This window comes from Emydura macquarii, unplaced genomic scaffold (genome assembly GCF_026122565.2).
Source record: "Emydura macquarii macquarii isolate MOO-44397 ecotype Brisbane River unplaced genomic scaffold, CSIRO-AGI_Emac_v2 contig_312, whole genome shotgun sequence".
NCBI lineage: Eukaryota > Metazoa > Chordata > Testudines > Chelidae > Emydura > Emydura macquarii.
In genome coordinates, this window is record NW_027130449.1 from 7,357,751 (window position 1) to 7,377,431 (window position 19,681).

General features: G+C 45.6%; 1 protein-coding gene across 2 annotated transcripts in view; it reads right to left on the reverse strand.

Annotated features, from left to right (window-relative positions):
* The window catches only part of B3GAT1 (beta-1,3-glucuronyltransferase 1), a 71,369-nt gene extending 53,324 nt beyond the window's left edge, over window positions 1-18,045 (reverse strand). The window contains exons 1-2 of one of the 2 annotated variants that reach the window (XM_067564314.1): window positions 17,917-18,045; window positions 16,766-16,854 (exon numbers count right to left, since the gene is read on the reverse strand). The gene's annotated coding sequence lies outside the window, so the exon portion shown is untranslated. Of the gene's footprint in view, window positions 1-16,765; window positions 16,855-17,092; window positions 17,882-17,916 lie in introns of those variants that run through there. The other variant, XM_067564306.1, reaches the window with a different exon arrangement.
* Window positions 18,046-19,681: the final 1,636 nt, after the last annotated feature.

Consider the following 19,681-nt stretch of genomic DNA (forward strand, 5'->3'; position numbering starts at 1 on the left):
ATACTCCCCCCTCCTTCCCCCGCCCACACGCACGCACACATTCAGTCGGCCAGTCTCAGAAAAAAACACCTGATTTTTCTACTTCAGAGGCCTGGAGGAGATCCTTGCTGCTCATTTTATTACCCAACAATGTAAGGGATAGCCTGAATTCTTTCTACCACCCCCAGAGTGCAGCAAACAAGCACAGAAACGCCTCCCCATCTCCCCTTGCGCACTCTTCTTCACACTTCCCACAGAGCTCCATGGATCACTTGCTCACCATGAGCCCTTTGGGAGAAGGTCTGTAATTGGGCTGTGGAATCTAACTGCAGGAGGACTGGGATCTAAACCTTCACTGAGTTTCATGACAGCTCTGAATTTCTCTGTTAGACTACACTTTGGGGTGAGGAGTTCCAAAAGGCCCAACGTACCACAAGAAAGCCCCAGCTAGAGATTCCCATCTCGGTTTGGCTGTCCAAGAGGTTCGGGGTTTTGCTTTGGCCTGTTCTAGACCCAGGGTCACAGATCTGGACCCAAACTTTGCTATAGTGCGCCATGGCAGGGAGCATGCACACCTCCGTGTGTGTGTGTGGTGGATCCCGGGTTTTTGCTCTGGCTTATCTCTGCTCCCTAGAGATCACAAACCTCAGGCTTAAATGTTGCATTATGCTTGTTTGGGCTTTTCCTCCCACCTTTGTACCTTGTTTGAAGTCTCTATTTAAGAACGCTATTAATAGGACAGGTTGCATAATGGGCAGCCTCAGCAGGACGGCCAAAGAGTGACCAAGTCATGGAGACTGAATTTACCTCTTGGTCCTAGGGCTGAGTCCTGTTGGTAGGGCAGACTTGCACACTCATATACCCTGGGCTGCACCAGCTGGAGAGGACATCAGTCTCTGAGGCTGTCATCCCAGCAGCATAACGATGAGACGTGTGTTGACACACCAAATGCAAGAACCTTGATGACTGATTGTGACAGGTGCAGATCATTAACTCCACCCCTCCTATGAGAGAGGCTGGGCAGGCTCCCTAGAGGGAACTAGGGCCAAAGGAGGTCTTACAGGGAAACCATAGCAGGGGCATCCCAAGTTCAAGGAGGAAGCTGGGGGTGAGATTTATAGTGCATTGCTGTGTGCAATCCACCCACACCCCAGGGAAAAAAAGAGGTGAGTTTGTACATTTGTTCAGGGTCTGGGAGCTCTGCTGAAGATGGGGTAGGAGTTCAGCCTGCTCATCGCTCTAACTTCTCTGGAGGCTCAGCTCTAAATAAGATGCGTCTATGTGAAAGACGAACACTTTGTATTGGGATTAATAACAAAATCCCAGGCCAGCAGACATCAGCATTTAGGGAAGGAATTTAAACAATCACCTTTCAACACAATCAAGCCCTCTCAACTGCACAACCACTGCTGCCCTGCCCAGCTCTTCTGCATCTCATCCCTCCATATTTAATTGCTTTTATTATTCTCCACTAATTGCTATCACATGCCTCCCACTCTCCCTCCATGCACTTCTCACCAAAGCATTATTGCTGAATCACAGGCAGTATTTATTAAAAAATCAGTCACTCTGTGCCTCTCTTCGGGAGCTTCCCCAATCAGATGGGACCCCAAATCTGTAGTTCCTTTCTCATGTCAGCATCAGTAGGGCCACCCCCCATGAGAAAAAAAGTAACCTAGTTGGGCCCTGGCTTTGGAACCTTCACAATTGATCTGTTACGCTACCAGTGAGTCCCTCTTTCTCGTTCTCAATGAGCAGTGCAGAAAAAAAGAATTATAATAAAAGGAGGCCAAATGTCAGTCATTTGCAAATACTGAACGAGAAGTTCAAACTGTAGCGTACAAGAATAAACCCGGCAGGTAGTGTCAGTTCTCATCAAGTCTCTATTTTAGCTAATTCCATTAAAAGCCAGAAACAATCCAAATCTAATCCATAGTTAAAAGTCCAAATAAAAGTATCTTTATAATACTCATTTTTGTTGAGAGACTATATTATTTTCAAGTCATAATAGTCAGGGCAGAGGCTGCCATGCTGTAATTCAGATGAGTCATGAAACCAAATCCTGACCACAACTGGCAACTAGAAATCCACAACCAACGGAAATTAGCTCTAATATCCTGGTGAGTAATCTTATTCTGCCTCTTTTAAATTTCTCCCACATAGGTGCAACTAGATTCAGAGTGGTTCTTCAGTTCACTTCCCAACCCATATAGTTGCAAAGTGTTCTTCTGTACTGTTCAATAGCTGCTGAGGGCCCAGATGCATTGGAGATCTGCAATATACTCTCATGGGAACATGCCGGGGTCACATACCCATTGCCTCCAAAGGCTAGTATTACAGCTGTCAGATCCCTTCCCTGGGGGGCAATGAGCGAAGTGAGTCTTGTTTTTTAACTTTGCTTTGTGATCCTTTGGAAGGAGCAGTGTGACAAATATATGGCAAAGTATCAATCATTAAACAGGATTATAAACACTGTCAGGCTGGATCAGCTAAAGTACCCCCTACCTCCACCAAGCCAAATCGAGCAGTAATTGGGCTAAGCAGCTTGTATAAACTGCCCCCATCCTCTTCTTCATCCCACAAGGATTTCTGCCCTGCCTGGGGCTTTATTTCCCCTCCGCTCTCTTGCCCCTACTCTAGGGATTTTCCTCATCCAGCATTCTCACCTTCTACCAAGCCAAATATCACAGGCTCAGTCTGGATCAAACTCCACTAACGCAGAGTCATGGCAAAAGTAACTTCTTCCCAACCTCTGATTGCTGTCAGCTTTGAGGACTTGCTGCACCTCTCTGTGACTGAAGAGCATGGGAGGGAGAAGAGGGGGGGGGGAGGGGGAGGAAGAAGAGGGGGGGGGAGGGGGCGGAAGAGCTGCCTAAATAATTCCAGAAGGAAAAACAAGTAGAACCCTGGGTCTAAAGCTAAACGAGCCTGATGCTCCCCAGGCATGCAGCACAGTGGTGCATTGATTTCAAGCTACCTTACTTGGAGTATGCACTGATCCAAAGCTTGCCTGGGAAATGCAGGCCAGCGGAAGTTACAGCTTTATACCACAGTGCAGGTACACAGATGCATACTCAATTTCAGACCAAGACTCTGTGCTGAGGGGCAGAAGGTTGACAATCTGGTTGGATCTGAATTTTGCCTCTAGGGCCCATCCCATGAGTGTATAACATGTATGCCTGCAGTGTTTGGGGCCATACAGCTTGCATGCAGCATTCGTATCCAGCCATCTCCTTTGCCAAGTAACTGGGACCTTCCTTGTAATATTATCAAGTAAACATTTAGCTTTTAAACAACACTTTTGCACTCAGTTTCACAGTATGTCCGAACAGCTAGATATTAGTCTTCATTTTCTAGCCACACAGACAGGAAGCAATTTACCCCAGGGAGCAAGTGGCAAAGGTGGAATCTGAACCTAGTTCTATTCACTGGAGCACACTGCTTCCCCTGCACAAGTGTCATTTTCTTCTTGGCTCTCATGGAGAGTCCAGCATGTCCATGGCACAAACAAAACCTAAACCAGCAGTGTTCTGGATACCAGCATAGGAGATCAGAGACCTCAGTTCTAGTCTCACCACTGCTCTGACGATGTCTGGAGGTGCAGTTGCTCAACACCCCAGACAGAAGAAAAAATAAAGTAATATTTAGGTGGCTGATTATGCTTAATCTTAGACCCCTCCCCTCCCGGGTCTTAACATCAGGGGGGTGAGGGGGAAATGTTAAAAGGCACAAGTGGCAGTTGGCACCCAACTCCCACTGCTCATAATGTGCCTTTGAAAACCTTTCCCTTTAGGCCTTCACCCCCATGTGTCTCAGTTTCCCCCATCAGTACAGGGGGGATACTAACACTGATCCCCCTTTGTGAAGCCCTATAGATCTGTACGTGAATAACGCTATTTAAGTAGCATTCCCCACAGACTTCTCCCATCCGTCCTTCCCTGCTTGCAGTGGGAGTAGGAGTTTGTATGTGTGCTATCATCTATGTCCAGCTCCCCCAAGTCAGAGCAGGCCCCCAGCACACACGACTCTTAATGATACATAGCTATTTGCCTGCTACCGATGCCATCCCAGCATTTCTTCTGCAGCAAAGAGTTGCTTCCACTGGGAAGCTCTTACAGGGAAAAGGACAGCTCAGCCCAGGGAAAACATGAGAAAGGAACATTTATTTTCCTTTTCTCGTTGGGTCATTCTCCCTTAGGACTCAGCAGAAACCAAAACAGCATCTGTCACATACTGAATATTCAGCTGGGTCCTCTGCTAGGCACTAGTGTAGGCGGCAATTGTAGCATTTTGGGATGGGCCTTTAAGGGCTGGGCTTCTCAGCCCCACAGAAATGACCTGGAGAGAAGAAAACAGGACGTGACAGCCACATAACGAAACGAGCGTTTTAAGGGTCAAAACACAGAGTCTGAGTAGCTGAAGAAGCCATGTGTAAGTAAATCTTCCACTGGCTGTTTTCTAGCTCCAGGCTGCTGAGCTAGACGGGGCAGAGTTCCAGTCCTAGGTGCAGCACGGGAAACTCCAACACAGCCACCTGCTGCACGTGCACCAGGGAGGGCATAAAACCGACAAGAAACAGCAAGTGAAACCCATCAACCGCCAAAATGAGGGGAGCAGAGGAAAACCAGTACAGACAGCAAATCAGAATTTTTAAAGAATGGCTTTGGCGCTGGTGGATTAAGGACCCCGGAGGCTGAATTCTTGCTTCTCCACAGAGCGGGTACAGCTCGGCCAAGTGGAAAGGCAAGTTTGTCTCACCGGCATGCCTCAAATCTGGGCTGCCGGGAGTATCCCACAGATGGGAGGGGTGTTCAGACTCCATGGCCCAGTCAGCACTAGGCCTCTGCTCAGATTGCTTGGAAGGGGATGAATTCGTGCCAGCTGTGGTGGTAGTTTTGCACTGTGGACACAAAGTTATTGGGAACTGGAAAGACACACAAACATTAATATACTGCATTGTATATTATACATTAATGTGCTGTAGCTATTTAACCCTTGCTGCCTGCCCTTGTGAGATAAATTATGCCCAGTTTCACAGATATGGAAACAGCTGCAAAGCTGGAAGTATGACTCTGGCCTTCTGAATCCCAGTCCCATGCACATTCCTCAGAGCCATGCTGCCCTTCACATGTATGTCTAGATCAGCATAGCCTGGTCCTCCGGACTTCAGCAGAACCAGGATTTACCAGATAGAAGAAGTGCTCGGACAAGAGAGAGTCTAGCCTAGGCTCAATACTGCTCCGGCTTAAATTAATTGTAAAATTTCTCATTCACTTCCAATACAATGGGATCAGGCTGTATAGGAACCAAAAGTAAGTTAACAGTCATAGCACATCCAAGACAAAGCTTCAGGTTCCAAATAACTCACGTATGCCACAGTTCCTTCAAGAAGGGAGTTTAGTAAACTACTTGTTTTATGCCTCCCCCTCCAAGATATGCCTTGTTCTAGATTTCCATGGCTTCCTATTTCCTAGCACCTATCTTTCAGACTTTAAGCTCATTGGGGCAGGGACTGTCCTCGTTTTTGTATTTTGAGCACATTGTCAACTCCATTCTAATAACAAGATAGCAAATCTTTCCACTCCAGATGAACAAGGTATCATTCTCTGGCCATTTGCTTCACAGCTTGGTCTAAACACATTTCCCCTGCATGGCTATTGAGATGGAGTAATAGACTTAGTTTCTGTTCATTTAATAATGTAAGAGATATTTGGTAACATCTGAAATCTGCGTAGTGGTGTCTGGGCATCCTCTGCTCTGATTTAATTTCACTCCCACATCACCAGCTGTGTCAGTAGCAAAGTCACTACATCTCCGAGACATTAAGTAAAGAAGGAACCACAGATACACATTTCCTCAAAAATATTGGCTGGGAGAATTTATACCTTCCTCTAAAGTGGCAGGAGGCAGGATTTGATGGAATTAGTGGTCTGATCAGATACGGCAATTTTTTGGATGTTCTTAAATTAGTTTCTTATTGTGGATTTTGGTAACTAACAAAATAAAATGTTCAGTGGATTTAAGTTAGCCAGATGAGTCAGACAGAGAGAGCTGTTACAAGGGCTTCCTTATGACCCCCTCCTATTGGTAGGTATTATCTAAGTAATTACTTATGATCCAAATCCTAAAGCTGCCTAAAAGCCCTTTGAAGTCAATCAGAGTCATGCCTGAGTAAAAGGCTTCAGCTCTAGCCTTAAGTGCAGATCAATAAAGCCATGATTTTTCCAAACCAGAGATGTGAATTGAAGGGAACTATGGTGCAAAAGTGGAAAAATGAGTTCTTTGAGGCATGTTAGCGCCGAGTCTGTGCAGGCAAATTAGAACCGGCCTTGATGAGCCCTTCCACAAATGAACATTCTCTACTTGCAGCTAAGAAGGGACCAGACAGGAGTGAAATTCTTTCCTAGCTTCAAGGAATCACTGGTGCTGTCATCCTGGTGAGAGGAATGGCTCCTGGAAAGCCATTTTTAAGCCATATGTTGTAGCTGATTCATCACTAGAGCCAGTCTGCTGTAATATCTTATGGGCAAAAAACAGATGTAGGCAGATTAGCTGAGAGGGGCTCGTACACAGGGTAGGCCTTGGAGAGAGTCTACCTTACAGCATAGTGGAGTCTGCTGCATTGGGTCCCACCCTGCTCAGATGCTCTCTCCCACTCAGTTCCAAGTCACAAGATGGGTTGTTACCAGATTAATCAGCCATGTTCACCTATTCCTACAGCTAACCCTTCCCACACCATCAGCCTCAGTTAGGAAGAGAGCTGGATTTCCTCAGGCACTGATGGATGGAGGAACCGTTGTCTGTCAGAACTCATCTGGCATGAGAGCTGTTGCTTGCAATCAGCTCTCTTCTCCTAGCTATGTTTCCGCTCCGGACAAACACACACAGTGCTCGCTTTCAACGCCTGATCACTCACTTCACTCCCCCCAGATTGCCCTGGCTTGTGTTGGCGAGACGAAACAGGCTCTTGACTTTGGGTTAAGGTTGCTTAACATTTTCCCTCCGTGAGTAGGGATTATATTACTGACACATACACACAGTACAGATGTATAGTCTGTGCATGCATGCGGCCCCTCCCAACCCCCCCCCCCACAAGCACACTAGGACGGCTAGGATTAGCTAGGACGGCGATATCATGAATGTGCCCCTAAACCTTAGGTCCACAAGACTGCAGGTCTTTTGTCCTGCTCTTCTAGGAAGCCTCGCTGATGCCATGACAGAGCTCCCCAAAAGTCCCTTTTCCCTTTCTAATGTTAGAACAGTTCAGGAGGGTCACCACACTGGACACAGTCTCGCAGGAAGAACATGCAAGATCTGCAGGGCATATGGAAAGAAAGGGGCCAGACCCAAGCTCCAAGCCCCTGTGTTTGCTCAAGGTCATTCCATTCAGCCTCCCTAAATTCCAGCAGCAGTTCCAAGCAGATGTGTTATTTTTCCTCCCTTCCTGACCTACCATATAGCATTCCTGTGCACAGGGGCTGTGCTGTACCCTGGTATAACAGAGTTGTTAGGCTGAGAGTGAAGGTGGAGAAGCAGCTGATGGGCAGTGATGCTGCTCCACACAGTTTGGTGAGCAGCCCATTCCAACGTGTTCCCTTATTCACATGCTCCGCCTGCTGCCTACTAATTGCTCTCTGAAAGGGAGAGACAGCTGACGAGCAGAATGCTGCCTCCGATAAATTCCCCGGCTCTGTAAATACGATTCACCTTGCTGTAAACAAGGGAATGGTAAATGGAAATGTTTGCGCTGAGACACTTAAAACAAAATAAACCAACAAAAGCCATCTCCAACGTGGTTATGAATATTTATCTGTTTTGCTTATTTACATGCCGAGGGACTTCTGCTCTCTAGGCTGGCACTGGTCTGTCGAGAGCCCATGCTAAAAGCAGGGCAAATGCAAGTTATTTTGCCAATGTGATTAATGCTCATCGAGCCCTCTTTGCATTTCAGAGGATGCCAGTGACTGAGTGTGCATCAGCATCCTCTGTGTGCTGCAGAGTTAATTCCATTGGAAAGCATTGAGCTCCTGTTTGAAAAGGGAGAAAAAAAAGCCCACACCATCTTCCTTCATTTCAGGTGAAATTTTAAGACTTTAAATGCCAGCCTCTCACTCTTCCAAAGTTAGACAAGCTGCGGCCCGTGCAATTCACTGTATGTGGGTCTTCCAGATGCAGTCCTAAAAAGCAAGGGCCTGTCTTTCTGAGCTTTGTGGCAGTCAAATGATCCTCTGATGTTTTGTTTACTGGGAACACAGTTTGTCCCAATGCCTTGGGCAAAAAATCCCCAGCCCAGTACTGTGCTGCCCAGTACCTTCCACCCAGGAGGTGGGGTCATTCCAGTCATGTCATGTGTGTCTATAATTGTGAAGCTGTTTGGGATGCCTTAGAATGAAAGATGCCTAATATTACTAACACCAAGCATTAAAAAATAATGCGATTTAAAATAAATACATTTTGGGTTCTTTTACTTGCCTTATGGTTTGAGAAACTAAGTTACACAAACCTCATTTTCAAACTTTTATCTACAGTCATGAGAGTCAGAAACTTTTATTAAAAAAACAAAAGCAGAGAGCCCCGTGACTTCAGGCGCGGAGACTTTAGGATGGACACCAAATACCATGATGCCCACAATTAAGTTGCAAGAGTTAGCAATACTGCTGTGTAGGTGTGGAGTATTACACACTTATTGTCCTAAACCACCATGTAGTATTACCGTTCAACTGTCATCGTTGTTCCACCCCAGCAGCAGCTGTATTTCAGTGGCAGATTTAGAAGCCACATAAAGCAGGATGCATACTAAGAATGGCTAAGCTTGCAATCCAAAGGGGATGGAAGGTGCTGGAAGTGCCTGGATATTATGGTAATAGAAAATTCCAAGTGATAAGTAGGTGAATTCTTAGTTACTGATACATTTTTCCATGAACAGCAACTAGGTGAGCAGAGAGCCAGTGGATGTGAGAATTAAGATACAGAACTGTCTGGGGCACCGAGGGGGATCAGCTATGATGGAAGATACCAAATAAAGTCAAAGAGATTAGAAAAAACCACCAAGGAAATTTTAATTCACAGGATCTCTCTCTGCAGACAGATGGTCATTTCAGGCTTTCTATTCTCTAATCCCTCGTTCTGCAAAGCAAACATCCTAAATCCCAGATAATGTAGGTTTTACCATCTCATATATATCCCAGAGCATTAAGGCTGGCCCTGGTGATAGGATACATATGCTTAAACATCTGAATGCCTACGTAATTTATGGTGTCAGGAAGCTGTTACCTGGATTTTACACAGAGGTGAACTTGACAATGTAGCCTCCTGCCAGCCGTGACCCCTCTCCGAGCAGGTCGTCTCGTGCAGGGAAGCATCACAGTGATTAAACTATCGGCTGAGCCAAGCCACTAATGAGCGATTGCTGGGTTCCCCCAAAAACGAATGCATGTCAGAATTCTTCTCCGTTCCTCATGTGGCAATCTCTGTTAGGCTGGGAAGAGGAGGGTGAAACATGTGAGTAATGGAGGTCTTTTCCATCACTCTGCAATAGATCTTGTTAGCACAAGGCAATTTCCTTTCTGTGGGGCAGCCTCTCTACAGACTGGATAAGAACTTGTAGACAGCTCTCTGAAGGTGAAGAAAACTACGTGTATCCCACAAACGACAGTAATTTCCACTGTTCAAGTCCACAGCCACCTAGGACATCACAGTCTTGGAAACATTAAGGCTAGAACTTGGGATTTACCTGTCCAAAAAACACAAGTCCCTGCCACTTCAGCTAAAGGAGAATCTTCATCAGCTACTGCAATACAGGGTCTATGAAACAGAGCTGAGCAATCTGGATTCCATCCAGCAGCACATACATGCACCAGCCAATTCATTACAATATTTGGCATTTATCCTTTGGTGGCAGAAACCATACATCAATGTGCTTTACAGACGATGGATCCAGCACCGAGGGAGGGCATAATCATCTTCCTTCTTATTCTGTAGGGGAGAAGCTGTGGAACAGAGAACGTCAGTGATTCATTCAAGGTCACACAGCAATTCTGGGAGAGGGCTGGGAACAAAACTCAGGTCTCCTGACCCCCAGGCTTCAGCCAGAAGGTCACTCTTTCTCTGACTCTGGATAGGTGGGAGTGAGGAACTTTCACATCCTCGCCTGTACTCCAGGCCACTTTGGGTTCAGCTTTCCTCTCTAGTGTCAGATGTGAGAGCCAGCTTCTGAAGGGAAAGAGAGCGAGACAGGGTCGGACTGGCGGAGGCTTAAAGCTGGGAAATTCATTATCCCTCTCGCAGCCTCCCTGTTAAGTCAGCTCAAATGACTTAACTAGGAGCAGTTAGTGTCTCTCAGCCTCACAGAGTGCTCACAATTAAACAGACATGGAAATGCATTTCATGAAATATGCATATTGCTTGCCTACTAAAGAGCTGGTTAAATCAGACCATGAAAAGACCTGAAATTAATGCTTAGAATAACAGTCACTCAACTTCTCCTCCAATACATCCCAGACAAGTGCAGAAAAAGAGGATGGGTCCAGTGAGATCTTTGCACTTTTTAGAGTTCTAAGGGAGCAGTGGGCATAGCAGTGGGTGCTGTAAATCAGCCTAGCTCTGTTAAAGTCAGTGGCACTTTGCTCTAGCTGAGGATCTGGCTCCATATCTTTTTTCATGTTTGGAAACCCCGTAGTCCATCATGGGTACGGCTGAAAACAAGTCATAGCAGTAGTTGTCATTGTAGTTTACTCAGCAGCTGCTTCCACATCTGCATAATTCAGGCCAGGATTTAGGAAGACCTTTAATGAGGATGCTAGGCAGCACAGAGTGTGTTGGTCAGTCTGCAAGCTGCCCAGTCACAGAGAACCTCCAGGTCTGTCTATATCCAGGATCCTCAATAAAGAATCCCCGGATTGCTCACTACAGCCCAGGCTGGTCCCTCCCGGTCCATGGGGGATGCTCTGCCTGTAGGTGGGGCAAGGTGGCAGCTTCCCACGTGGGTGCAGCGCTGCTAAGGAGCAGAGAGAATGCAGCAACCCTTCCTCTGGGGTCGGTGGCAGAATTCAGATTCCCAGCATTGGCCAGAAAAAGGGCCCCTCAACTGCCAGCATTAGTAGCAGGCTCTCACCCTCAAGTTAGGAAGGCTCCCTCACATCAGAATATCAGTGACAGGATTCGAATGCCCCAGGCTTCAAGTGCATGAGGGCCTCTGTGGCAGGATTTTCACTTCCAGCCTCCAAGCACCATGGGATCCCTCTCCTTGGGGCTTTGAACAAAACTGTGAGTGCACAGCAGGGCCCCAGCACTTCATACCTTCAGCCTCCGAGCGAGTCAGGATCCCCGCACACAACAGCCCAACACCCCAGGGCGTTTTCTTGTTGCTGTTAAATGCAGCATTTAGCATCCTGGACCGTTTGCTTATGACAGACGCTCTCGTCTCCCATGACTAATGGCTCATTGTTTGTATCTGTGCAGGAGGAGTAAATTCTTCATTATTGGAGAGATCTGACATGTACGAACAATTGGAGTAAATTGATTGTATTTTCCAAATCATCACACAGACTCTAATTCTATCCACAAGAGGCACTAATTTGAACTAGAATTACTTTCTAAATTAGAAATTAGAGCTCTTGATGGAGAAGAGCAATGATTCCCCTTGTACTGCATGGCCAGTGGGGGTGGGGAGCAGATTCCTTTCTGATTCATGATCCAGATGAGGTTCCTTTTGTCTGCCTGCATACCCTGCTGGGATTTGGTGGCCTTCTGCACCGAGGGTATATCTTCATTGAGGCATTAGCCTGGGTGACTGGCACTTGGGCTAGCCTCACCCATATGTGAGCAGCCACACTGCAAAGCCAGGCCTGAGTTACTGGGTCCTCACCCAAGTGCATCACTAGGACTTTTGGAGGCAGGATTCTTTGTGATCCACAAAGCTGAGCTGCTCTGTGATTCTTTCCCAGTGAGCGGTGGGAGAACTTTTCCCTCCTCGTGCCTAGGAGGACAAACTTGTGGGAAGACACTAAGGAAAATAGGAGAAACAACACAGCCGACTAAATGAGGCCTGGCATTAGCGAAGCTATAAAGTGCACCTGGGTTCACTGGTCTTCCAGTCCAGGTCCCAAAACATGAGGTTGGTTTGCTCTAATCCCAGCAACACAGCGTGCTGCATTGTCCTGTTGGCAACCAACTAGATTTCCAGAACCGATTGGAGACTTTGGGAGCCTAAGTTAAGACATCTCAAACGGGCCTAATTTCCAGAGGGCAAGTTCTCAGCACTTTTGAGCATCAGCCCCCTTTGAGGCATCAAAAGTTAAGCCTCCCAAAATTACTGGCAGCTTTTGAGGATTACATATTCATTTTATGATATTCCATCAATATTAGGAATATTTAATATTTTTGATTGCCCCTAGGATTCCAAGCATCCCACAGGGACAAGTACAGGTACAGCCCCAGCCCAGAGAATGCTCCCGATATAAACTAGACATGACACAACAAGGGAAGAAGGGAAGGCCATACTGCCAGTCTCAAGCAGGCAAAAATCATGAGGTGGGCCTAAAAAACAGTCATGAACTTGTCTTAAAATCATGAGATATTCATAAATGATCTGGAAAAAGGGGTAAACAGTGAGTTGGCAAAATTTGCAGATGATACAAAATTACTCTGAATAGGTAAGTCCAAAGCAGACTGGCAAGAGTTACAAAGGACCTCACAATACTGAGTTACTAGGAAATAAGATATCAGATGAAATTCAGTGTTGATAAGTGCAAAGCAATGCACATTGGAAAACAATCTCAACTTTACATATAAAATGATGGGGTCTAAATTAGCTGTTACCACTCAAGAAAGAATTGGGAGTCACTGTGGATAGCTCTCTGAAAACATCCACTCAGTGTGCAGTGACAAATCAAAAAAGTTAATGCAAAGATAGGAAAGGGATAGACAATAAGACAGTAAGTATCATAATGCTGCTATAGAAATCCTTGCATACGGTGTGCAGTTCTGGTCACCTCGTCTCAAACAAGACAACTTCCTGTACCTTTTCCAGTTCAACATAAGAGTTGGGAAAACTGGGTAGGCTAGAGGAAGCACAGACCATAGCAAGATCACACAGTTTGCTCTGGTCATTACAGCGCACACACATTCAGGGGCTATGTTTCTTTGTGCTCATGTGTGAGCTTTGCCTCCCCAGCTCCTTGTAGGCAAGCTGTTAGGAGTGACTTTTTAGGGAGGAACAGTGACAGAGGATTGTGCTGCTATCACCCATGTGCAGAGCTTTGACTGGATGGGCGCATGCTGTCTGCACAGATTGTGCTGGGCGAGCCAGGGCTATAGCCCTTACTGTTGGCCCACTGCCCCCGTCACAGGCTGGTTGCTAGAAAGTGCCTTTCTAAGAGGTGTAAAACTCATTGGGACATTAAGATTGTGGTGGTTCAGCTCAGATACACATTCGCTTTGTCATAACAAGACAGGACAGTCTTTTTTTTTTATGAATATTAAATTCCTTGCTCGATAAAGCAAATGAGTTTCCTCTTATGAAGAAGAGAGCAAAGGTAATAACATCCTCTGAGGTCACCCTCCTGTCTCATATTGGGCTAAAACCACTCAGGCAGTGTTTCTGTACAATACATGCCAAGCCGTTATCAGGCAGGGAAGGCGGGTCTGACAGCACATTAGCAGAATGGCCTTCTACCTCTGAAAGCCCAAATTTAAATGGGTCTTTGGTCACATGCAAGTCAGAGCTGGTGTCCAGCTAGGTCTGAGTGAACTCAGAACCACACCACACAGGTCTGAAGTGCATTGCCTACCCCAAACATACACAGATCATGGCTCAGAACCCCCTGAAAAAGGTCACAGGATTAACTTAATCATGAAATATTAAAAAGTAATAATTTTGGGGGATCTTTATTTGCTTTCTGGTTTTTGACCCTTTGGGGGTATGGTGACAATTTTAAGCTTTTTTCCTCAGCCACGAGGACTGGAAACTTTCATTTAGACAAATACAAAGCCAGCTGAGATTCACAGGAAATAGCATGATTCCAAGAGCTGGGGCTTGAAGAAAGTGGGGAAGAAGTGGCTTGGAAGTGGCTTGGAACCGCAGGGGGTGTCAGGGATATTCTGGCAAAGCTATAAAGAAGAGTTTCCAAATGCCTGCCTGAAAATGTGCTAATGTAGCCATAGCCCCTCATTTACAAGAGCACAGAAATTCATTGCATTCAACCAAAATGTATCCATAGGCACTGTTCACTTGTATAAATATAAAGGTAATTGATTAGGTGCTTTATGGGGTGTGCCTGTTAGTGCCCTGGCTTTATGGCCCATTAGTAGTTCGGCTCAGTTATGATTCTGCATTCTTTTGATTATGCAGATACAATCTATCATATTGTTTCAGAAACTTGGTTAAAGCTGCACTCAGCGGCGGCTGCAGCTGTGGTTTGCTCTCTCCCAGACGCACATCATCGCTCTCTTTTATGAGAGATAAAATTGGCCATTGCTGTTCCTGCAAAGGCAGCTGTTATTTGTTGTTTTCCTTTTTTTAAACTATTATGATGAGTTTGCCTCCCCTTCCCTCTTAACTGAATTACACTGTGTTTATCTTCCCGGTGCTCTCATGGAAACATACCAGCAGACATGCCAAGCTGCGGCTGCTCCTGCTTGGAAGCGATGTGCCTTTTCCAGGAAGGATGGATTTGTGGTTAAGCCAAAAGACTGGGAAGTCAGGACTTTGGGGCTCTGTTTACAACTCTGCCATGGGCATGCTGGATCTCTTCACCAATCTGTACCATCAGCAAAGCAGGGGTGAATAAGGCTAAATCAGGAAGACCCAGGTCAGATCTTCCGGAGGGAGATGGTAGAAAACTCCATAAGGAGTGGGAAGGGAAGGGAAGACCCCACCATGGAAGGAGGGATCCCATCAGCAGAGCCTGGCGGTAAGAGACCTTGCTCCCCCAACTCCAGGGCAGCATGGCTTGAATAGAACTGCTCTGCAATGTCTGTTACAGAACCTCCCTCTCTGCACAACAGGGGATTGCGTGGCACGGACGAAGGGCCATGGAAGAAACAATCCTGCCTTAGGTTGCACTAGTTCCCTCTTCTCTTCCTGGTTTCTCGTGAGGCTGGAAGGATGGGGAATTATTCCTCCCAGCCCCTCTCACCCACTTTCTGCCCACTCCCTCCACATGGATTTGTGGAGTCACAGAGGATGTTGGCTTTTTGCCGTGCTTCTGTGGTAGGCCTGTATACAAAGGTGCTGTACTATCAAAGCCAGGCAACTGGCCAGAACCCGTTGCTATCTCCAGGCTGCTTCTATAAACTACTAAGGGGGATGTAGTGTGCAGGGGAGGTTCAAGAGTTATTTTGTCTGAAAACTAGGCTGTCCAAATGGAGGAACTGAAGGAGGAGTGCGAAAACTAGAGGCAGCTGTTCACCCTGGCACTGGTGGGTTATCCCCATTAAAAACAATGGAAGTCCACAAAGTGGCAGGAGTCTGCTTTTGCAGAGGTCATAGCAGGCCCAGAGCCCTAATCTCGGTCTATTTCCCTAGGACAGGAAAACCCAACATGGTTCACGTGGAGAGGAGCACCCTGAAGTTTTCAGGGGGAGATTTGGCATTTCAGACACTACTCCTCCTGGCTCAAAGCTCACCATAAAAGACAACGTTCTCCCACCACCATGTAAAAGGCAACAATCACATTAAGCACAAAACTTCTTGGAAATGACTCCCCACTATTCACAAGTTTTCAGGAAGTCAAAACTCATCTGAAAGCCAAAAGAGCACCTCGCTTTTCCCCCACATCTTGCCACTTCCCCTTTCCATGTAGGGAAGGCACACATAAGACACCTCATCTTTCCAAAGAAACAAAAATATCCAATGATGAGAAGCTGTTCCACTTTCCAAAGGGAGAACTCAATTCAAACATGAAGCAAAACGCAGCAGTTGTCAAAAAGGTAATGCTATTTTTTACCCTTAAACAAGATTGGAAAAAAAAAAAATCTATCAATTTATCCATTTCATAAATGCAACTATTTTTGCATTGAAAAGGTTTTCCCCTCACAAAACACTATAGCTATATTTTTTTTTCCATGTAACTTGTTCTCGGGAAAAAACCCTCAATTTATTTTTAAATGGATCTTAAAAATATTTTAAACAAAATTTCTATTTAAATGCAATCTTTCCAATCTCCCTCCTGCAAAATATGAGACTATGCTCTCAATCTTGCAGATATAACTCACTGATCAGTATGCATTACACTTTCACCTCTGGAATTAATCCATAGAAGATCTAGGGCTATTATAGCACTAATAACAGGGCCTAGTTATTTAGCTCAAGTTACAGAGGTTCATTGTTTCAACTGTGGAGTTCCCTGATTCAGCCCCCTGGTGTGGCAGTCAAGAGGTAGGCCATCACACCAACACTTACGTGCTTAACATGCAAACAAGTAGCCCCTATGAATTCAAGAAATGTTACTCACATGAGTAAGCATTGGCAAGATCAGAGCCTACAGTCCCAATCCTACAATCAGATCCAACCTGGTGGATCCTTGCACTTAACACTGAGCTTCAGTGTGGTACACGAGTACTTCGGGTTCATTGCACCCTCAAACATTCAGTTGACAGACCAGGGGCTGTTTTCTTTCGTAAGAAGCAGTACATTTCATTATCAAAAAGCATCTCATTAAAACAAACAAATAAGAGAGATAAGAAGCCCAAACATCATTTGTTCAGTTTTTAAAACATTGTTGCAATTACTTAAATGTACTAAAAAATCAGTAACACAAAATAAACCTTGAAAGAAAAGACTTACTTTTTACTGCCAGCTGGCTCCAAACTCTGTCTCAGCCAACAGCGATGGTGGGTATGGGTCATATCTGCACTCAGGGTAAGGGGCAGGCCCTGTGTTGGAGACATTTCTCTTTGCTTAGTTTGGGATCTTTAAGATTATGTCCCCCTCCCAGCTCCTTGAATGCCAAACACCCTACTCCCAGGGGAGCCCATCTGCTGCTCTAACTCTGACCCATCCCATTTGCTTCTAACTGGTTGCACCAGTGGCTTGTTAGTGGAACTTCCTCCGCTGCAATGAAATCCTCTTGCCCCTACCCCTTTGTTGTTTGTGCTCTTGGCAGTAACTCACCCATCTTCCCAAATGAACTCCCCTGTCCTGAAATGCCACTCCCAGCCTCAGCACTTCTGTAGCTCCACAGTTCCCCTTCCATCTCAGATCTAGTCCAAGCCTTAGCTCTCTTGTTCCCACTAGGGTTTGGCTGGGAAGTGCTATGGCTGGTGATCATCTAAGAATCTTGGCAGCCAGGGAGCCATTGCACCTACTGGCAGTTCAGTCTCCACAATGACCAAAAGCCAGGTAGCCTGTGGTAGGAACTCCAAAGGACTCTCTGCTGCTTCAGTCTGCAAAACCAGGCTGGGAAGCTACTAAGACTGTAACGGTCACTCATGAGTTGCTGGTGTTTCCAACCAGCCAGCAATGCAGCAGAACAGACCCCCTTGCAGTATTTTGGCTCTGCTGCTTTTAGGCAGGACCCACATGAATGTGAAAATGCAAAGCAGGGATCAAAATGAACTGAACTACTTTGAATCTAAACCCCACAAAGTTTGATAGCTGAGATTCAGGGGATAAAAGCTCTCAATTTATTCCAACCCCAGGGGACATTTTGATACATGCCAAGGATTAGCAGTCCTGCTCAAGAGAGGCCCAGCACTGGGGGAGAGTGGCACTGTTCCGTGTAGAAATGGAGAAGAGAAATATGTGAGGGGATTTCTTGTTAACACAGAGTGGCCAGTTTGCCCTGTGTCTGACTCTGCAGCTGTGATCAATTACCCTGCAATCACTATGATGCTGCTGCAGGATCAATCTAGCCTACATATGCCCCTAGCCCAATGCAAAATAAAAGGCTTCTCACTACCAGAGAATACACAAAACAAAACAAAACAAAAACTAACCCCAGTGAAGTTGTCTGTGGCCATAGCCAGCCAAGGCTCTGTTATCTCAGGAAGACTTTACATCCCACCAGGACCTTCTCATGCAGTTTCTCCTTCCAGCTTAGGGAATTGGTACACCTGACACCATACCCATTAGCAACCTGTTGTAGAATGTCTCTGCAATCCTGCAAGAACTCAGGGATAGGGATTTAACCCTTTCCCCACCATGCCTGGAGCAGGAGGACAGATAAAACTCCCCACCTCATAACCATAATCTGGAAGCACTTCTTACTCATTGATCTCGAAGTGTTTTTTAAAGGGGGTTGGGTATCATGATGATCATTTTACAGATGGGGAGAAACAAAGGCAGAAAGAAGTAAAGGGACTTGCCCAAGACAGCAAAGGAAATCAATGACATAGCCAGGAACACAGGCCCAGATCTTCAAAGATATTTAGGTGCCTATTTAGGAGTTAGGTGTCTTAATACCTCTGAGGATGTAATCCACAGTCCTTATCTTCTGGACCACTCTGTCACTTACCTGTGCCATGTCACATTTAAACTCCAGAGCTGTTAGTCTCTGCTTTCTCATGTACCAAATTCACACAGCAATGAAAAGAAAAAAAAATGTATTTTAGAGAGAGGGATATGGTATTGCCAAGCAGGGATGCTGAATTAACCAGGCAGGGGTACAAAGTTTAGCAGGCAGGGGTGCAGAGTTGATCAGACACAGATAACTATTGTAGGAGCTGGAGAATAAATGTTCATTAGCTGGTGATATGTATTTCCATGCAGCAGAATTTTTTCCTGCCGATTAGTAAATTGCACCACTTTGCAGCAGGATTAGTTGATGCTTTTAATGATAACGTAAGAAGATTATTTTTTTTCTCCTTCCCTTCATGATTCAAACCTTTCAAATACACAGAACAAGCTTTCTTGAAATAGTGCTACAGATTTATCTCTCTCCTCATACAAAAACTAGAGAGGCCATTGGAGTGGAGCAGGGGTATTTGCCTTAAACGCATTCTCACAACAACTCAGTGAGAGAAAATAGCAGCAGCAGATGAACCCTTCAGATAGCATCTCCACTGAGGCTCTGTCAATTGCCATATGCTCTGATCCAATCACATTGCTCATGAGAGCAACAGATGTTCTCAGCTTTCAGCTGGAAAGCCCAAGGTATAAGCCAATCCAAATGCTGAGCAGCACTGGCCGCTTGCATTCTTTGGGGCCATTTGAGAGATAGCCAAGCCTAAGGAAAATGGCCATTGATTCATTGGAATTGGCAAGCAAAGAAGCATTCTGCATTATGCACTCTCTCTCCCCTGCAGCTTCATCACATGAAAGAGTTTGTGGCTCTGAGCATTGGCATCCAGAGGACATTTAAGTTGGAAGGTGTAGAAAAAAGGGCATTTCTCTAACACAGAAATGTCTAATTAGCAACCTGTCCATCTGGGCTCCATTAACCATTTAGTTCAGTTAGTAAAACTGATTGGGTCCTGGAATCTAAACCAGGGCAGTTTTTAATAGTGGAGGCCTGCCCTTTCAATATTTCACTGAAGTGCAGCTGAAACTGAGCAGCCAAGGTGAGGAAAGTAGGACATAAAGGTACAAACTGATGGGGAGGAAGAAAAAATCTTGTAATTAGTTAAATGAGTCAGGTTAATAACTGCAGTCTTGTTAAATTCCTTCGGGCTCTGATCCTATTTATTGAATGACAGATGAGCATTCCCCCTTGATTAGTTTTAGTTTGGGCACCTTTTTTTTAAAATCCATCCAAATTTATAT